This window comes from Mirounga angustirostris, unplaced genomic scaffold, assembly GCF_029215605.1.
Source record: "Mirounga angustirostris isolate CCGP_5_RB_7025 unplaced genomic scaffold, mMirAng1.0.hap1 SCAF_7, whole genome shotgun sequence".
NCBI lineage: Eukaryota > Metazoa > Chordata > Mammalia > Carnivora > Phocidae > Mirounga > Mirounga angustirostris.
Genome location: NW_026991715.1, coordinates 16,686,032 through 16,708,456, shown reverse-complemented (window position 1 = coordinate 16,708,456; position 22,425 = coordinate 16,686,032). Strand labels below are relative to the sequence as shown.

At 38.9% G+C, this 22,425-nt stretch overlaps 1 protein-coding gene across 1 annotated transcript in view; it reads right to left on the bottom strand.

Annotated features, from left to right (window-relative positions):
• PRR16 (proline rich 16) overlaps positions 1–22,425 on the bottom strand; it is a 203,807-nt gene that overhangs the window by 59,890 nt on the left and 121,492 nt on the right. The gene's annotated exons all lie outside the window — the stretch shown is intronic.

Below are 22,425 nucleotides of genomic sequence, written 5' to 3'. Positions count from 1 at the left end.
ATTATGGGGTGATTTACTGACATTGAGCAAAGTGAAGGGAGAAAGAATGGAGGGGCTGGGTATGGATTCTGAAGTTCTGCTTTTGACATGTTTACTTTGAGACGCCTACAAAACATCCAGTGGAGATGAGATGTGGGCTCCGGGGAGAGGTCAGGCCAGAGCTGTGAGTCTGGGAGGCACTCACATCCACCTGGTGATGAGTTCGGAGGACTAGTGGAGGTCAGCACAGGGGTGGGGAGGAGGAGAGATGCAAGAAGAGAGCTCTCAGACTGAATATTTGGCCCACCAACATCTAGAGGTTGAGGAAGCCAGAAGGATTCAGTAAAAAGCACTACGGAGGGGTGCCTGGATGGCTCAGTCACTTAAGCATCTGCCTTTGGCTCAGGTCAGGATCCCAGAATCCTGGGAAGGAGCCCCATGTTGGGCTCTTTGCTTGGCGGGGAGCCTGCTTCTCCCTCTCCCTCTGCCTGCCGCTCTGCCTACTTGTGATCTCTCTCTCTCTCTCTCTCTCTGTGTCAGATAAATTTTAAAAATCTTAAAAAAAAAAGCACTACGGAGGGGTGCCCAGTCAGAGGGGAAATGTAAATGTACCAGTTCCCTGCACAGGACCTTGACAGATACCACCAAGATAACCAAAGACTAGTGCACTCTGGCTTTTTATCACCTACGGCTTTGAATTTATCCCAAGTCCAGTGACCTACATCAGAGAAGTACTGGTTTGCCGATTAAGGCTGAATGTACACGATACTTGCCCAGAATAATTTCTACAGTGTTATGATGTCACAACAAAATCAAGCAAGCCCCTCTCTCATAAGCACACTTTCCTGCAGGTTATCAATCACTGCACACATCTGAGGAGAATTGCAGCATAACCATGAAGTTGATCTTCCAACTTCCCTCCTGCAAATGGGGGGCTTTGCTGCCACCATGCCCCACAATCCCCCACTGTTACCACATTCGAGGTCATTCTTTGTAATGAATAGATTTAAGAGAAATTTCATCCACTGTTTTGTTATGGAACTGCACAATTCTGCAAAAGTTCTGCTCGAGATTTCTCATATTCTTCTTTTCACTTCACTAAAAGAGGAGAGTTGGTCATGCCTGTGCATTCCATGTTTAGAAATGTCGAAAGCTAGAACCAATACTGATTTCAGTTTTTGAGACATTCATTTTAGTTTCTCTCTACTGCCACTACTCATCCTCATTCCCTGAACTCAATCTATGACTTTGTATACTCTCTCTAATGTACTTCCAACTCACTTATCTTACCTTGATTATTATTATTATTATTATTTACTTTTTTACTACAATCTGAACCTATCAAGGGCGGAACTTTGTCTTACTAATCTTCACATTTCTTACTTCTAGCATGGCATCCAGTTCAAAGCACATTTTCACTAATTGTTGAACGAATGTATGAATTAAGTAGTCTACTCTATTAGGTCAAACTGTTCCTTTTCAGTTTGACAAAAATAATAAAGATATCAAAGGACTTCTTTATTATATCTAAATGACACACTGAGGAGAAAGTTTCCTATTGCTGAGATTCATCAGCCTCCCAAATTTTCCCACATCTCTTTAATTTGGATTGGTAATTTTTATCAGTGTGCAAGTATAATAACAACCATTTTGAGTGACAACCTCTATTCAATTGACCTAAGAGATTCCAATCCCCCTGCTTCCCCAGGAACTACCACTGGGGTTAAACTCAATAGCATCATGTTGGATTTTCTTTTTCATTCATACTTTTGAAGAAGTATTTTAAAATTTATAGTCCTTATAATCATTATGAAAAGACACTGCAAATTCCATACCACTAATTTTACTAGTCAACTTTATAACTATTTCAACAGTGAATTCTCTGTTTTTAATGAACTAAACTCAGCTAACACAGTTAAATATAAGACCTGAAATTTTTTTTCTAGAAAACTATAAATGAGTTTGAGAGGTTCTATCACTGTCTGATAAGAACAACAGAAATCTAAAGCATACAAAATACTTCACTGGAGAAGAAATGCATTGTCTGGTTGTAGACTATCAAGACTTTATTCCTATGCAAAATGCTGAGACTACAGTGCTCTGCTTTTTCTGTAAAACTCATGTCAAACAATACACAGAAATTAGGTCCTGAATTCTCTGGTCCACTAGGTCGGCTGAAGGCCTTAGGAGCTCCATATTAAATAAATGACTTGCAAAATATTAATCATGAGTTAATATTAGAGCTAGAATTTAAATGTAAGAAATTTTCATGTCTAATCTTACATTATCTTCACCATGGAATTTGATCTCGGATAGGTCATGTAGCTTTATGGTGAAATCACATTATTTATAAAAAAGGAAGGTGAAATAAAAAAAAAAGGCAATTCTAAATGTTTCTCCCTGGGTCTTGCCTATCCATATAGATATACACAGGTTTTTTTAACCTCTTTTTTCCTGATTTAGTCAACAATGTACCCTTACTTTTGAGTCTGTATTTTTTATATTTACATAGTACTCAATAACTCCTATTTACTTACCTCTAAAATGGAATTTGATTGAGAAGATAAGTATAGATAAATCCCAAATAACATTTCCTCTTCTTTTACAAGTAGGGCACATTAAAATGAAGACAATTCATGGCACGGGTCCCAACTATTAAAAACCAGTATGACTGTTACAGCTCCAAAATTGAGGAAAAAATTTTTTTACTAATTTCATTATTGAATTTACTGTACACTAACACAGAAAGTTTCCTTAGCAGGCTCTCAACTACAAAATCAACACTAATCCGAGGAATTCATTTCAAATACAGTATTCCCCAAGGCATTACAAAAGGATATAACTGATTTAAAGAGAAACAGTTGTTGGAAACATGACAAATATCCCCAATATTTGAGATTACACAGACATCTTTTATTTTTGGTTTTAGATATAATAAATTTGCTCCTCCAATTCAATAGTTAATTGACCATGGCATCTTTCAAATTTTATCTAGTGTGGAAAAAATGGGCATTCAATTTAACACAAATGATAAGTGGAGTCCTACAGAGATAGAAATATCGAAATTACATTATTATTCCAGAAGCATCAGGGCTTAATAAGGAATAAACCCATATTGTTTCATATATAGAAAAGTACTGGTAGCCTTTGATGGTGGGAGAATAAAAATGTGCAAAACAAAACATGTGGACCCTGACTATACATGTTTTCACTTCATTAAGAATTCACAGCTGTTAAAGGTAATGATCCTTCTTATGGTCACATATGGTATAGCTGACTATTCCTGAAATATGAATGAGTTCTACACAATACAAATCAACTTTTAAGGGAAAAAATGAGCATAATTCAATATTTGATTCGAGATAATCATATATTTTATGCAATTTTTGTTTTTTAATGGACAAATTGACTAGTTATCTATAGGCAATATATATAAAGAGAAATAATGGAAATACAAGCTAGTTTTGTTGACAGACAGTGTAGGTATGCTAACACAAACTCATTAACTCTGGCACCTTGGAAGTTAAATCCTACAGTTACAAAAACACTATAAGTGTTCCTTAAAAAACCTTTGGAGCCCTACAAAGCAAACATTGCTTAATTTCATGGTATTATTATAGGTATTTTCCTCTATAGAATTTAAACATAAAGCACAGACTGAAAATATGATAACTTATATGGTGATAAGTGTTGTGATTGCTAATTGTTATTCAAGGTTATTATTTCATAACTTTAGTATTCATATATCTATTGTTAATGGCAACTTTTGTACATATTTCAAATAACAAATGATATACTGGACTTGCATGTTTCTTAGAAATGCTGGTATGGCGAATATCATTCTCAATGGGGAAAAACTGAGAGCTTTCCCCCTAAGGTCAGGAACGTGGCAGGGAGGTCCACTATCACCACTGCTATTCAACGTAGTATTAGAAGTCCTAGCCACAGCAATCAGACAACAAAAAGAAATCAAAGGCATCCAAATCGGCAAAGAAGAAGTCAAACTCTCATTCTTTGCAGATGATATGATACTTTATGTGGAAAACCCAAAAGACTCCACCCCAAAACTGCTAGAACTCATATAGGAATTCAGTCAAGTGGCAGGATATAATATCAATGCACAGAAATCAGTGGCATTCCTACACACCAACAAGACAGAAGAAAGAGAAATTAAGGAGTTGATCCCATTTACAATTGTACCCCAAACCATAAGATACCTAGGAATAAATCTAACCAAAGAGACAAAGGATCTGTACTCAGAAAACTATAAAATACTCATGAAAGAAATTGAGGAAGACACAAAGAAATGGAAAAACATTCCATGCTCATGGATTGGAAGAACAAATATTGTGAAGATGTCAATGCTACCTAGAGCAATCTACACATTCAATGCAATGCCCATCAAAATACCATCCACTTTTTTCAAAGAAATGGAACAAATAATCCTAAAATCTGTATAGAACCAGAAAAGACCCCGAATAGCCAGATAATGTTGAAAAAGAAAAGCAAAGCTGGCGGCATCACAATTCCAGACTTCCAGCTCTATTACAAAGCTGTCATCATCAAGACAGTATGGTACTGGCACAAAAACAGACACATCGATCAATGGAATAGAATAGAAAGCCCAGAAATGGACCCTCAACTCTATGGTCAACTAATCTTCGACAGAGCAGGAAAGAATGTCCAGTGGAAAAAAGACAGTCTCTTCAACAAATGGTGTTGGGAAAATTGGACAGCCACATGCAGAAGAATGAAACTGGACCATTTCCTACACCACACACAAAAATAGACTCAAAATGGTTGAAAGACCTCAATGTGAGACAGGAGTCCATCAACATCCTAAAGGAGAACACAGGCAGCAACCTCTTCGACCTCAGCCGCAGCAACTTCTTCCTAGAAACATCGCCAAAGGCAAAGGACGCAAGGGCAAAAATGAACTACTGGGACCTCATCAAGATAAAAAGCTTTTGCACAGCAAAAGAAACAGTCAACAAAACCAAAAGACAACCGACAGAATGGGAGAAGATATTTGCAAATGACATATCAGATAAAGGGCTAGTATCCAAAGTCTATAAAGAACTTATCAAACTCAACACCCCAAGAACAAAGAATCCAATCAAGAAATGGGCAGAAGACAGGAACAGACATTTTTCCAAAGAAGACATCCAAATGGCCAACAGACACATGAAAAAGTGCTCAACATTGCTCAGCATCAGGGAAATCCAAATCAAAACCTCAATGAGATACCACCTCACACCAGTCAGAATGGCTAAAATTAACAAGTCAGGAAACGACAGATGTTGGCGGGGATGTGGAGAAAGGGGAACCCTCCTACACTGTTGGTGGGAATGCAAGCTGGTGTAGCCACTCTGGAAAACAGTATGGAGGTTCTTCAAAAAGTTGAAAATAGAGCTACCATAAGATCCAGCAATTGTACTACTGGGTATTTACCCCAAAGATACAAATGTAGGGATCCGAAGGGGTATGTGCACCCTGATGTTTATAGCAGCAGTGTCCACAATAGCCAAACTGTGGAAAGAGCCAAGATGTCCATTGACAGATGAATGGATAAAGAAGAAGTGGTATATATATACAATGGAATATTATGCAGCCATCAAAAGGAATGAAATCTTGCCATTTGCAACAATGTGGATGGAACTGGAGAGTGTTATGCTGAGCGAAATAAGTCAGTCAGAGAAAGACATGTATCATATGACCTCACTGATATGAGGAATTCTTAATCTCAGGAAACAAACTGAGGGTTGCAGAGTGGTGGGGGGTGGGAGGAATAGGGCGGCTGGGTGATAGACACTGGGGAGGGTATGTGCTATGGTGAGCGCTGTGAATTGTGCAAGACTGTTGAATCACAGATCTGTACCTCTGAAACAAATAATACATTATATGTTAAAAAAAAAAAGAAGAAGAAGAAGAAGATAGCAGGAGGGGAAGAATGAAGGGGTGAATTGGAGGGGGAGATGAACTATGAGAGACGATGGACTCTGAAAAACAAACTGAGGGTTCCAGAGGGAAGGGGGGTGGGAGGATGGGTTAGCCTGGTGATGGGTATTAAAGAGGGCACGTTCTGCATGGAGCACTGGGTGTTATACGCAAATAATGAATCATGGAACACTACATCTAAAACTAATGATGTAATGTATGGTGATTAACATAACATAATAAAAAAAATAAGACCCATGCTAAAAAAAAAAGAAAATAGAACACCTACAAAAAAAAAAAAAAAAAAAGAAATGCTGGTATGTGTTGTCCAAATCTCTGCACAGGTCATGTCAAGATGGGGCTGACCTTCTCAGGCACTTCCTGGTGTCCTGTTGTCACTGTCTGCCTATAGCACTGTTTCCCTGTGACATCATGTGGGGAGGTATGTGCAGGTCATGGAGCTTCTGTTAAAAAAAAATTAGAGAACTTTTACAAATAGTGTATTGACTATAGACTTTCCAAAACACACTGAACTGAACAGGTACAGGAGATGATGAATCGGGGGAAGGCACTAGTCAGCCCCGAAGGAATAGGCTGGAGCAAGGGAGATGGATACATGACCGGAAGAGAGGAGGAGGTACCATAGGAAGCATTTGCATGGAGGAAATGCATGTGAAGGACTGCATCATGTGGCCGGAATTGGAACTGGGACGGAGACCAAGCAATCAAATGCTCAAGATCTTTTCAATGAGTACCTACCTGTTCTTTCTAAGAACACAATGCTATATAGCAAGTCACTGGAAAGTTTCCTGAAATGAACACTTATTCTTCATCAGTACTGTTTTAGTACTGCAGCCCAATGAGTCATTAACATACACAAATAAGGACCAGCTCTAGAGCCAGTGATCAGGAAGAGAAGGGGCAGTCAATCAAGCCCCAGACACTGATATGAAACCCCCCAAGTAGTGTGGTGGTGAAGAGTAGTCTCTGGAAACCAGAGAGCAATCCTCAAATATTTGAAAGGATGCCTTTCAAACCTACTCAAGCATGTTAACACAAGACTACACTAAATCTGAGTGATAGAGGAACTTAGAGCAAAGGTTAAGTGATCTCTTGGCCATGCTACTATAAAAACTCTAAGTCCCAGAAGGCAGTGAACATAGAGCCCATGGCCTTGAGGTCTAAATAAAGACTTCACGGTCCATCAGGTCGCATCCAAGCAGAGAAGCTAGATCACTCTCCCCAAGTATGTGGTCCTCACTCTGGCCTTAAGCCTTGGGTAGCATGTTCCCCAAACACTGAGGTTGCTATACTTGTACTTATTCATACTAGCTGACCACAAAAGGACACGAGCTATGTCATTCAGTCTGCTCACTCTGTCACTACCTACCTACAGAGCCCCATTTCTTCTCAGAAAATTGAGAAGGATCCTTCCTTCAAGGAGCTCAAAAGAACCAGCATAGGGCAGGGAGTTGAGAAAGGGCAAGATTTGCTCAGCATCCTGCTGTATCCCATTCTACTCTTGATTTTCTTCATCAACAATAACCTTGAATATTTATTTAATAGTAGAGGGAACGTGAAATCATACATTTGAATAAGCTCAAGGCAGTTAACTTCATCATTCATCTTCATGATGAATACTCATTCATGAAATACTCACTGAGCAACAATTATGTGCCAGGAACCCTGTGGTTGTTGGGAGTAAAATACCCCAAATCCCTGACCACACTTTTATTACATACATGTGCATTATAGGAAACATTTCTGTTAATAATGAATTATAAAATTTGAATGCAAAAAAATGCTACTTTAAAAAAATAATCTAATGAGTAGTGTTATGCAGGCACTCTTTGTTACTCAGTATTAGACAGTTTTATGGTTCACGCTTTTAATAAAGTTAACAAATAAGAACAGCAGTCAAAATTTCTAACCACATTTCATATTAAATCTGCATTGAATACTCCTAAGGATTGTGACAAAAATCAGAAATTCATAAACTTAAAATGCCGGAGTGGAAAAGCAAAGAAATGATAAAAACGAGGCTGTCTATATTAATACTTTTTTTTTTTAAGATTTTATTTATTCATTTGAGACACAGAGATACAGAGAGAGAGAGAGAGCACAAGCAGGGGTAGAGGCAGAGGGAGAAGCAGGCTCCCCGCTGAGCCAGGAGCCAGATGAGGAGCTCGATCCCAGGACCCAGGGATCATGACCCGAGCCGAAGGCAGACGCTTAACCATCTGAGCCACCCAGGTGCCCCTATATTAATACTTCTGATGGGATTTATGTACTTCTGTATTCCCCTCCTCCTCCTCAAAATCTTTTACATAAAAAAGACACTAAAATAAAGGCCTGAAGAAGGGGATGTAGATTTCTCTGTTGAACCCCACTGTTTCATTCTTCACACAAAGACTTGGAGAGTGTTTGAAATATGGCACCCACAGCCAAACTCACCAGCTATGCGGCCCCAGGCAAGATACCAACTTGCCTCTTTCATATCTCTGAATGGTAGGTAAAAATAAACAAACCAATAAACAAACAAATAATAGTACTAGCTGCATAGGGAAAGGAAAAACACTTTCTCAAGCACATAGGTGTTTACTCTCATTTCTGTTATTAAATCAGAAAATCACTGCAATAACAATGCATGTCAGCGTCTCCAGTGACAGGAGTTCTCAGAATATCTTAAAGAAAGAATTTGGACTTGAACACTTTAGCCTTCTCATTAATCTCAGTGTCAAATATGCTCCAGGCAATCCAGCAGCCGACCACCCTGCAGTGGTTAGGTGCCCCTATGTCCCTCCTCACAGCAACGTCTAAGTGCTGAACTCCAAGTTCACTGCCGGAACGCCCTGTTTTCATAGTGGCTACCACTTTTTCCATTTCTTCCATTCTGACAGTATAGATTGTGTTCTTCTGTTGGGCTGAGACTGTCTGGCCTTCCATAGTGGAAAAAACTGTTACCAAACCATTCCAGCCATAACTTGTGATCTTATTCAGCAATACAACTTTTCTGCCAACTACAAGCTCAACAATTCCTTCCCTCATCCCCCCGCCACCCACCCCCTTACCCTGCCATGTATTTCAGACAGAGTCTCAGACTAGGCTAAAAACAAAATGGAAAAGGTTTCAAAATTATCCGGTCAGTGCTTGAAGGAAGTCATGAAATCACATTTCAATTATCCAGAGTATTATTACCCATTTGAGAAGGGTACTGTCTGAACTCTATGCTTGGAATCAGATACTGGGAAATTACAGAAGATGATCTGAATTTGTGAGAGGGAAAGCACCAAACCTGAATTAATTAATTCTTTCTTTCTTTCTTTCTTTCTTTCTTTCTTTCTTTCTTTCTTTCTTTCTTTCTTTCTTTCTTTCTTTCTTTCTTTCTCTCTCTCTCTCTCTCTTTCCTTCCTTCCTTCGTTCGTTCGTTCCTTCTTTCTTTCTTTCTTTCTTTCTTTGAGAGAGAGAATGAGATAGAGCATGAGAGGGTCAGAGGGAGAAGCAGACTCCCTGCAGAGCAGGGAGCCCGATGTGGGACTCAATCCCGGGACTCCAGGATCATGACCTGAGCCGAAGGCAGTCGCTTAACCAACTGAGCCACCCAGGCGCCCCCAAACCTGAATTCTTGACAAATGTGCATTTACATTTTTGGCCTTTGCAGAACTAATCAACACCCACCATCTGTTTTAATAACTCTGTCCAGAGTATTTGCTTATCCTTCCAACAACAAAATGCAAAAAAAACAAAAAAAAAACCAAAAAAAAACACAGCAGAAGAACTGAATGTGGAATAGGGTTTTCAAAAATCACGGCAGGTTTCACACTGAGCTTGCCACATTATCTTGTCTCCTATGATCAACAACATACATTTGTAAAATGTATCAAAGGCACAGGGTCATGGTCTGGTAATGGAAGAAAAAGATGTCTCTGTATTTAGGCAATCACATTTATCTAGGAATCAAACATACACCCATACCCAGGAGCTACAAACATCCATCAATTGAATCCATGTGGGCTAGGATGCTTTGCAAAGAAAAGCCCCGTTCAAATTCTAATCAGTATCCAACCGGCTTCACTGAAAGCTCCTGTAGGGAAGTGATAACCTCTTACTCATCTTTAGAACACTAGCATCTGAGAATCAAAGGAGATCTGTTTATGGCTAAACAAACTTAATTAACGCTCAGCTCTTAGTCCAGATTTCCTAAATGACTTGTGTGTCTGGATATAAAGAATTGAATTGCGGGGTTCGGTCCCGTTTTTAGTGGCCATCACAGACATGATTTTTGACTGCCTTTCTAAAGAAAGGTATTTATCAAGAATCAGCATATCACTATGCTGTTGAAATTGCACCAAGAAACCCAGGAAAGCCTACGATATAAATACATTTTAAAAACGGAATTTAATTCTATGATAGATCATACATGGAGAGCAGTCCTAGGAATGAACGAAAATATTCAAATTTTGGATAATGCATTGGTTATTTTGTCCCACATGGAAGGTAAAATGGATGGTTTAAATAGCTTTCATGTAAATGATACAGAAACATCTTAAGGGGGTTTAAGTAAAGAATTTTAGTAAAAAAAGGCTTATAGAATTGTCAAAAAAATACAGAGCATGACCTTCCATAGGGCAATCGAAGATTGAAGATTTACATTTCATGATTTAAGAGAAAGAGGAAAATAGGAAAAAAAAATTACAGGGGCGCCTGGGTGGCTCAGTTGGTTAAGCAACTGCCTTCGGCTCAGGTCATGATCCTGGAGTCCTAGGATCGAGTCCCGCATCGGACTCCCTGCTCAGCGGGGAGTCTGCTTCTCCCGCTGATCCTCCCCCTCTCATGCTCTCTGTCTCCCATTCTCTCTCTCAGATAAATAAATAAAAAATCTTAAAAAAAAAAATTTACAAACTTCAAATTGAAACTAATTTCAACTTAAGTGCTACCAGAAAGACAATGATGAAATCTGACTATAAAATCGAACATATCTCATTTATAGTACACCAATACCAGTTCTAATTGCGCATTCTATGATTATTCAGAAAACCCACAATTGCACAAGATGTGATCCTTATTTTAAAATTCAAGCTTAATTACAAGGTTTCTTTCACAGTATTTAGACTTGGGCAAGATGTACTATATCCAGGATCCATGTATAAATTCTTTATGTGTCCTTCAATTTCTGCTGAACTACTAAGTGGATGTTTCTGCCCATCTTCTTCAGGAAGTACACACAATGCTCAAGTCTTTGGCCAACAAGAATTTCAGTTGCGGAAAAGGGAGTGATCTCATCACTAATCCCTCATTTCAATAAAATGAAAATGTGAATTTTCAGGACCAAAATATGATCATATCACCGGAGTGCTCCATTTCAAAAAAACACAGACATTAATACGCATTCTAAAAAGGACTTTAAGGTTTTGTGGAAGTAACAGATGAGCAATATTATATACACCCTTCCCTGAGTAATACGATAAAACAATTGCATGCATTTGCATTTTAGAACACAAAATAGCATGTTTTCAAAAGAATCAAATTAAATAATGTATATATGGAAGCTCTCTTTTATAGCTTTAAAGTGTATTTCAACCATAATTAATATTGACCTCAACATTAAAAACTCATATTGCCACATCAGATATTCGGAGTATGAATAAGCGTGTAGCACTGAAATAGAGTATTTCAAGGCAGCTGAATTTTGAACTAGTTAGCCTTGTAGTACAAGGGAATTTATTCACAGGGCTAGGAGAGACATGTACAGTGATGGACAAAACATCCTTCACCACAAATCTATACATTAAATGGTAAGGAACTGCTTTTCCTACAGAAATAAAAAAAGGGAATAATTTGATAAAATATATACTGCTTTCAGTCTTCCTTTCAAGCCTGTATTACTGTTATTTTAATGTTGAAACTTTTCATTGTCTAAAAGCCTGAATAAATGGCACTTCATCCTGAGATTATTCTGTTTCCACATGATTTGACAAATACCCCAAATAATTTGAAAAGAGAAGCCAAATGATGTAACTTTAAAGAATATCCCTTCCTATAGAAGAAAAGCACATATTTTTGGAAGATATGATCTTCCCAGGATGAAGAGTCAGCTCTTTTTTGAATATGAGGAGTTTCAAGGATTATTTGCTTCTCAGAATACTGAGACCAGAGGGAGAGATCTTCTTTTTGACAACTTTCTGATTTCAGGAGTACAATGAGCATGAAGATGTCAGTTTACATTCCAAAACTCCACCAAAAATGAGTTTATCCCATTTAGTTTTCTATGGGTCAAACATAACAACAGAACCTTGGATCAGAGCAGGAATTCAAAATAAAAAAACAGATGAAATACCAACTAGAGGTTTAAGAAGGCTTAATAAACATCACAATATACATTTTTTGGCGGGGAGGGTGAGGGAGAGGGAGAGCGATCATCTCCAGCAGACTCCCTGTTCAGTGCACAGAGCCCACCGTGGGGCTCGATCTCAGGACCCCGAGATCATGACCTGAGCTGAAATCAGAAGTCAGACGCTCAACTGACTGAGCCACCCAGGATCCCCATCACCCAGGAGTCCTTATTTTTTTTAAAAACTGCTTTTTAAAGAAATGCAGTTTTATAACTGAAAATAGGTTAGTAAAATCTGGCCTAACAGAAACATTCCTATAATTAATAGCTTAAAATGCTTTTTTTTCAGTATATAAAATCATGAATTAGTACGCCAGCCATTTTTTTCTAACTACAAATGTGCTTATAAAATTTGAACTATTCAGCAGTAAACAAACCTTCACTTTGAAGACAAGTCTACAGTTTTGATTTTGTTTTGTTTTTCCCAACTGTTGGACAGTTTTACATCAACTAGTCTTCACTTCTGCCCCCTATTTTGAATGCTAATGTAATCATCATCAATTCTGAATATCAGTGCTGGTTTCAACATTTCTGCATGAGAAGGGCTCAGAGGCAGAATCTAATTGGAAAGCCGGGCCAGGGACCTAGTCTAAGAAATCTGTTTTGCATACTGAGAACCCTATTTTTAATTAAAGCATAGGTTCCTTCCCAGGGGTTGAGGGTAAGGTAACAATGGAGATTACAGAGGGAAGGTTAAATCTTCCTCCATCCTTGCCCTTCCAAAAGCCTCTAGTCATTACTTCTTATCCATTTAGGTTCAAAGTGAAACCACTGGACATATTTCAAGGAAATGTAAGGGAAGGGCTTCAACCAAAACAGGCCTGCAGGTCGGTGACACAGCTAGAACAGCTCCAAGATGTGCTACCCACTTGAAGGATGAGTTGAAGGAAAAGAATGAGTGATTGAAAGACATTACAAAGTAGGTCTCCAAGTGTAAGGTTTGTTACCGTTTATTTATTTTTTAATTTTCACGGGAAGGGGGATTAGGAAAGGACCAGAATGGCTGAGGATGTGTCAAATTTAAAAGATTTACTGAGACACCTGGGTGGCTCAGTAGGTTAAGCGTCCGACTCTTGATTTTGGCTCAGGTCATGATCTCAGGGTCATGAGATCAAGCTCCAGGTAGGGAGCTCCACACTCAGCACAGAGTCCACTTGGGATTCTCTCTCTCCCTTTGCCCCTCCCCCTCAGGCACACGCTCTTCTCTCTCTCTAAAATGAATAAATAAAACCTTAGCAAATTTTTTTCCTGGTTTCCTATAAAGTGAATTTCCCAGAATATAAGAAAAAGTCCATATATGGGTAATAAACTTCAGGAAAACAAGACAAACAGAAGAAAACAAAACAAGCATCACAATAAAATTCCCTGCTGGTATGATTGAAAGAGGTTAGTGAAAATCTTTAACGTGTCTTTAGAAGTGGGAAGCATGGGTAAAAATTGCTATCTCTGTGAAGCAGGCTATTAAAAGGGACTTTGAGGGACTCCTGGGTGGCTCAGTTGGTTGGCTGTCTGCCTTCAGCTCAGGTCATGATCCAGGGGTCCTGGGATCGAGCCCCATATGGGGCTCCCTGCTCAGCGGGGAGGCTGCTTCTCCCTCTGCTTGCTGTTCCCCCTGCTTGTGCGCTCTCTCTCTGACAAATGAATAAATAAAATCTTGTAAAAAATAAAAATAAAAGGGACTTTGAAACTAAGACAGACAGTGAGCATGGTTAGAAACTCGGAGGAAGCACAGAGCAAGGGTCTCTCTGCAGCAGCATCTGCAATCCCAGCATAGCTCCCGTCCCTAGCTCACCCGAGCTGACAAAACTCTCTAAATCCCCAACTAATATTCCTTTGTAGAATAAGATATCTTTTTTTAATTAACATATAATGTATTATTTGTTTCAGAGGTACGGGTCTGTGATTCATCAGTCTTACACAATTCACAGCACTCACCATAGCACATACCCTCCCCAATGTCCATCACCCAGCCACCCCATCCCTCCCACCCCCCCCACTCCAGCAACCCTCAGTTTGTTTCCTGAGATTAAGAGTCTCTTATGTTTGTCTCCCTCTCTGGTTTCATCTTGTTTCATTTTTTCTTCTCTTCCCCTATGATCCTCTGTCTTGTTTCTCAAGTTCCTCATATCAGTGAGATCATATGATACTTGTCTTTCTCTGATTGACTTATTTCGCTCAGCATAATACCCTCTAGTTCCATTCACTTCATTGCAAATGGCAAGATTTCATTTTTTTGATGGCTGCATAATAAGATATCTTAAAGAAACTACAGATCTACTTCGAAAAGTGAAAAGAATAAGAAGTTTCAGTTTTTTTCCTTTCAGGGCTAACAGGACACAAATAATGATCACATGTCACATGACATCATTGCATCTGGAATATAGTATGTTAAAAAAAAAACACTGAGAATCTGTACCTCTGAAACAAATAATGCAATATATGTAAAGGAAAAAAAAGAAGAAGAAGAAGGTAGCGGGAGGGGAAGAATGAAGCGGGGGAAATCGGAGGGGTAGACGAACCATGAGAGACGATGGACTCTGAAAAACAAACTGAGGGTTCTAGAGGGGAGGGGGGTGGGAGGATGGGTTAGCCTGGTGGTGGGTATTGAGGAGGGCACATTCTGCATGGAGCACTGGGTGTTGTGCACAAACAATGAATCATGGAACACTTCATCTAAAACTAATGATGTAATGTATGGGGATTAACATAAGAATAAAAAAAGTTAAAAAAAAAAAAAAGAGAGAATGAGAGAGACAGAGAGCACATGAGAGGGGGGAGGGTCAGAGGGAGAAGCAGGCTCCCTGCCGAGCAGGGAGCCCGATGCGGGACTCGATCCCGGGACTCCAGGATCATGACCTGAGCCGAAGGCAGTCGCTCAACCAACTGAGCCACCCAGGCGCCCATGCTTCAAAGACCTTCTTGAAATGACTGAACCAAGCACCACTATTTACAGGTTCTGAAGAGGCAGTAAATATAATTTACTGATATCTGAAATTTCTATACTCACAAATCTAAGGGAATAGAAGGATCTTTCTTTCTGATTAGATCCTCAAAGCATTTTCTACATTTTGAAATTATTTAACATAGCTCTGGATGTTTGCTTGACTACCTTGAGCCACTGATACATATCTTCGGTAAAGAAGGTGGAATGGTGTACAATGTTTCCTAAGAGCATCACATTGGAGGTTAATAAAGTGACTTCAGGAGATAAATGAAAAAAACTTAAATATCATAGTTCTGTATTTTAATATGATAAGGAAAAAATATAGCTAGCTTCTTAAATCAGGGATAGAAGTCTTCCTTTTATTTTTATTTTATTTAAGATTTATTTATTTTAGAGAGAGATGGAAATAGAGAGAGACAAAGAGAGAGAGAGAGACATGGGGGGAGGGGCAGAGGGAGGAGAGAGAGAATCCCAAGCATGGAGCCTGACACAGGGTGTGAGGCAGGGCTCCATCCCAGGACCCTGAAATCATGACCCAGGCCAAAATCAAGAGTCAGACACCAAACCTACTAAGCCACCCAGGTGCCCCGACTTTTCTATATTTCAATGGCCAGTTCTAAGGAAGCAAAGCCAAGTAATTGCTGACACTTGAGAACAAAGCCATTCTTAACTGTGATGAGAAACCTCTTAAATTTTTACAATAACTGCCAATCTTCAGCCCTGTGATGGGGACCTCAACCAGAGAAAGTGCTTAACAAGATATTTTCATGTGTCCTATAAAGTAATAACCGTTATTATGAAAATCTAAAATTAATTATTAGCTGAGATACAGAAAATAAATTATGTTCCTCTAAGGATGAATCATGTAGACTGTGGGCAGCAAAGAAAAAGAAAAGAAATAATAATGTGTAAAATAGTTTTATGTCAAATTGCTTTTGAAATAAACCACTGCAAAAGATTATGGTTTCATCATTCACCAAAAAAGCCTGTCTTTTTAACATCACACAAAAAAATTCTTCTTTATTCTGATTCATACACTTCATATAAATGTAATCTATCAGTTGATGCACTATGTATCAAACAAAACAAAAACAAATTGGCTGGTCCTGAATATAGCACTTTACAACTTGGCCGCATCAAGTGTCAGTTCACTCAAGAATATTTACTAAGCATTCACCGCAGAGAACACTACTCCAAGAGTTATTCTGCATTTCATTCCCCAGACCTACAAGTGTATTTTTCACATTGATACGTAGACTATTTTCATCTGAAATTTACGTTTGAAAGAGAGTGTTGGAGAAGCAGCATATAAACTTCAACCAAGGTAAGTGTTTTATCAAAATTTATGGAAGGGGAGTATGACATCATCATTATGTATGACAAAACTGTAACAGTATAATGCCTTGATGATGCTAGTTTGTCTTCTCAGACACTTTGATGATGAAAGTGATAGATGTCCAAAATACCATAGAAAGATTTAAGCTATGGTACTGCATAACAAATCAAGACTAGGATAGCAATCCTAGGGTTTTTCTCTTTTACACGTCAAATGGAAACACAAGCTACTCTTGCAAAACGGTTTTACCATATCTTAGGAAATACACCATTCTAAAACTCACACTTTATTTCTTCTTTTAAAGATTCAAGTTAAAAATTTCCAAATGCTTCTATGCAATTATATTTACAAGACTATTAATCTCTATGAGTTTACTATTTAAAATTATTTTCACCCTGATAATATATAGCAATTTTTTATAATCCTGAAAATTGAAAGCAACCAACACAACTTATATACCCAAGGCACTTAGACCATCCATGTGATTATGGTACAAAAGGAAGGTATTATACAGATAATTCAAAAAACAAAGAAAACAAATGAATACATAAAGTACTTGATTGAACCCCCCAAAACAGTTATTGTATTTATTAAATTAACTAGATAAAAATCAACTTACATTTTACTATATAATGTGCAGATAATTTATAATGTGCAGAGAGTTCTAAGAACACTGTAAAATGGAGATATATTGCCCATTTGTTATAAATCAAGCCAGGGTTGTATATATTTATAAAAATATTTATATAGTCTTTAATACAAAGATTGTGACAGGTGAAGGAAGGGGAATATTGTGGGATACATCTATATATTCTCTGCAAATCAAGGACGTGACATAAAAAGAAAACCTACAATACTATTATTGAGAACAGTTCAGAATACCATTCGATTAAATCTAAAGAATACAAAATAGGTAACAGATGAAGATCAAAGAAGCTTTCTTCATGGTGCACTACTACGTGATGAATAATCATGAATATACACTTAAATATATTCATATTTATTCACAGTAGTAAGAATAATGCCTCATCTTTATCGAATACTCATGATGAGCCAGGCACTTGAGTTCACCGTCAAGGTGTCCTTCGCCTTTCACTAAACCATTTACAGATTTTTCCTTCTCCGTTTCACTACTATAGAAACTGGAACTCTGGGAGGTCACGCATCTAGAAGCAACCTCACAGTGATAGAAACCTGGGTCGGTCTGACCTCAAAGTCCCCCAGAAACAGTTCCAGCATCAATCTTAGCTGCTAAGAATTCTAGGTACGTAGCTACCTTTCTCAAGTAGGCAGCTTTTTGAAGAAAGTAACATTTTCTAACACTTTAACACGGAATCAGTCACTACAAAATGAACATAAAAATATTATAAATACTTACAGAGTAAGTATAAAATAAAATCTTTAGTAAGAAACTTGCACTAACGGGGGCGCCTGGGTGGTGCAGTCAGTTAAGTGTCTGACTTGGTTTTAGCTCAGGTCATGATCTCAAGGGTCCTGCGATCGAGCCCCACATCAGGTTCTGTGCTCAGTGTGGAGTCTGCTTGATAGTCTCTCTCTCTCCCTCTCCTTCTGCCCCTCCAGCTCTTGCTGTCTCTTTCTCTCAAATAAATACACAAAATCTTAAAAAAAAAAAAAGAAAGAAACTCGTGCTGACAAAATACTGTGGAAAACAGGTAGACAAGGCAAAGCCCTCTCCAGTGGCTATTTCTTAGGGAGACAAGTCAAGTGCACAAATGGCTTCTGGACACAGAAAGACCACAAGGGTGCAGCAAGATAAGCACAAATCCCCATGGACTCTCAGAGGCAGAGAGTAAAAGAGGAGGAATCAAGAATCAAGAACCCGAGCTGGATCTGGAGGGATTGAGTTAAGAGGTTGGGAAATGAGGTCTTGGTAATAGAACATTTGATATTGTCATTTATTTTTTGTTTATCTTCTGTTGAGAGGGAAACATAGTCTTACAGAGGTTTTTGAAAATCATGTCTTAGATGGGAAACAAAACACAAGCTGAAATGAGCACTGGGAGTGCAGGTATCTCTTAAAAATTTGCTGCAAGTGTATATATTACATAGAGTGCTCTTCTCACAAAAAATAATAATGTAAGGGGAGCCTGGGTGGCTCATTCGGTTAAACATCTGCCTTTGGCTCAGGTCACAATCCCAGGGTCCTGGGATTGAGTCCTGCATTAGGCTCCCTGCTCAGTAGGGATTCTGCTTCTCCCTCTCCCTCTGTACCTCCCCCTCTTTGTGCTCTCTCTCTCTCTCAAAAAAATAATATAAAAAGAGGGCAGGAGAAAACTTCTGGAGGAGACATATATGTTTATGGCATTGACTGTGGATGGTCTTATAGGTATGTATGTATCTCCAAACTCAACAAGTTGTATATATTAAATATGTGTGCCTTTCTGTATGCCAATCATATCTCAATGACATGTTTTAAAAATACTACCTGAGGGGTGCCTGGGTGGCTCAGTTGGTTGGGCGACTGCCTTCGGCTCAGGTCATGATCCTGGAGTCCCTGGATCGAGTCCCGCATCGGGCTCCCTGGTCGGCAGGGAGCCTGCTTCTCCCTCTGACCCTCCCCCCTCTCATGTGCTCTCTCTCATTCTCTCTCTCTCAAATAAATAAATTAAAAAAAAATACTACCTGAGGATTCTAGATAAAAAAAATTTAAATAAATCAACTGTGAATCACAGAAATGATTTTCAATAGAAAAAGAAGGCAAAACTGTTCTCAGTTCTAAGCTACTTACTTGGCAGGCAAATTCTGAGCCAATCCCTTTTGGGTTGTGGCCTTCTGACAAGTTAGTCTAAAGATCACTGCCCTAAATCCACACTCAGATTAAGCCTGTGGGAAATGGCAACAAAGCCCGCATTGGGTTGGACATTTCTATACCTTGAAAATTTATGAGTACTATTCTTGGGCTGGGCTAGGTTACATCAAATACTGTTAGAGTCTAATAAGGGGAAAGTAGGTAGAAGTTCTTGTTAAAGACAGTGGCTTTTGCAAAGGTGTTCAAGTAGCAGCCAGTAAGAAACACTCAGAAAATTAGCCTTGTTCCAGGTTAAATGGAACACAGGTTTTTTTTTTAAGGCAGATGATACATTTCATAAAGTGTCTTTAAATTAGATAGTAAAAAAGCCTTAAAAATCAGGCTAATGAGCTTAATTTTCTTTATTAAAATAAAAGCTTACTCATTTAATCCTTATAATAACCATATAAAGTGTTTTTTTTTTTTTTTTAAGATTTTATTTATTTATTTGACAGAGACCGAGATAGCGAGAGCAGGAACACAAGCAGGGGGAGTGGGAGAAACAGGCTTCCTGCTGGGCAGGGAGCCCGATGTGGGACTCGATCCCAGGACCCTGGGATCATGACCTGAGCTGAAGGCAGACGCTTAATGACTGAGCCACCCAGGCGCCCCTAAAGTGGGTTTTCTTATTATCCCTGTTTTGCTGAAGATAAAACTGAAGCCCAGAGAGGCTAAGTAATTTAAGGTCACATTGCTAGAACATGGTAGAGTCAAGATTCTAATCAAGGAAGTTTACTGGGACTTTTCTCCTATGATTTTTTAAAAAGAAAGAAAAAGGGGAGAATGAAGGATGGATATCTTAATCCCAGATTGAGAGCTGTTACACATATTACATTTATGATGATTTGCACACATCAATTTAAAATCTATTTTTGTATTTTATTTCTCTACATAGAGAGTAACTCCAAGATAATAGGGATCCCAGAACAGAAGGTAAAGTGTTAACAAGTCCCTGAAACACATAAGCTCAGCTGGAAACACTACCTTGATGCACTGAATACTATAGCTGACATTCTTAATGGAATGTAAACAATAGGGGAGACAAACGCAAATTAGGCTTTATTTTTAACCAAACAGAAAAACCGTCTTCCTTCATTCTCTCAAATCAGCAAAATTTTCTTACACTATTGTGTAGTGATGTACGCTGCTCACTTTATTGACTTAAAATTTGACTAGTAAAAAATTAGGCTCACTTCAAGAAGAAAATGTATTTCCCTCAAGCCCAGAAGTAAAATTGACATGTCTGTCTTGTTCTTATTTAGCATTTTGAAGTCCATTGATTTTTAAACTGTTTTAACAATTGAACCTTTCATTTCCCATGGGGGAAGGGTAAAATACATTGCTGTTTTATTTTATACTTTTGAGAGACTGAGGACAACAGGGGGGCCAATCTGGTGAGGGGCGAAGTCCAGGGACTTGGATTCCAATGAGACATGTATCAGCCCCACTCTGTCCTGATAATGATGGAAATGACCTCGGGTCTCTGAATCTTAGTTTCTCTACCACAGGATCACCAGAGAGATTAAATAAGATAACATGAAAGTAGCTTTCAGAGGACCTTCTAAAAAGTAGGATTTTTTTTTTTTTAGATTGTATTTATTTATTTGAGAGACGGGGAGACAGCACGAGTGGGTGGGGGGCAGAGCGAGAAGCAGGCTCCCCACTGAGCAGGGAGCCTGATGTTGGGCTCGTCCCAGGACCCCGGGATCATGACCTGAGCTGAAGGCACACTTAACCAACTAAGCCACTCAGGCATCCCTGAAAAGTAGGCTCTTAATGAACACAGGTGGCTGCTATTTTGGAAGAAACTACCTTCTTTTAAACATGTGATTTGAAGTCAGAAGTCAGAACTATTACTCCTGGTTGTATAAATTGCTAAATTTTGATCATGGGCTATTCATGACTCTTCCAAAATACATTTTACTCCATTATAAAATGCAGATAATTTATTCTGTGCCTGTCTAAAAAAAAATTGCTTGAGCATCAAATTAGACATTGCATGTTGAATAGAAAAGCAGTATCAATGTAGTAAAGCAAATCCCAAATAGCGTTCATAAAATACTTTTTAAAATTCAAGAATAAGAGCAAGAAAAAATTTTAGCAATTAAGTTTTCTGTCTATTAATCAACAATGACACGTTTCACAGCCCAACTTACTACCCTGTGTTTAATTAGAATTGTACGGCTACTTCATGACCTCAAAGATCCTTCCTGTCTGGCCTCACTGGGGAGTCCTCTTGAGACGCAGACTCCAAATCAGAACTCAAAAAAGGCGTTGTTTGTATGTAGTTCAGGCGATGCCCCTCAAGAATAAAGTCTTTTTCTATGTCCTGGATGCTACTTACTTCTGCTAGCCTCAACTTCCATCACACCCCACTTTGTCCTATAGTTTCTAATGAGTTCCTTGGGGCATTTTGTCTCTATTCAAGTGCTTTCCCCTCTGCCTAGAAGACCTCGCTGTCTCTGTCCTTGGGTCAGGGCACTTCATATCCTGTAGCGAGATGGCCTCTTTGCATGCCTTCTTTCCTTTAGATATGCTCCCCAACAGGGAAGACCTTGTATATCTCGGCACTTGCGTTGTAGCAAACAATGCCTGACCCACAACAGACACTGGATGTGTTACATGGGGCCAATAAAAAAGAGTCAAGACAACCTCTGAAACTTCCAACGACTCCCTACGCATAGCTGGGACCTCCTGGGCCAGATGCCGATGTGATTCCAACTGCTTCGGCAGTACGTCTGAGAACCTGGCCGAACGCTGGCAACTAGTGGAGAGCCTAGGGTCAGGGTGCCCAGCACTGAGGAGGCGGTTCCCATTCAAACAACCAACAACAGAGTTCCGAAGCATCTACCAACGTCCAGGGTATTCTTTGTGCCAGGCAACTCATCTTAGCCTTGGCAGAACAGCATGACCAAATCTCATGAGATTTAGAAACAACTGCAACGCCATTCTTGACACAGTTATTCTATCCTGGACCCCGTTGTTTTATTTTTAGATCTGTTTCCAGTAAAAGTCCACAGAGAAAATTT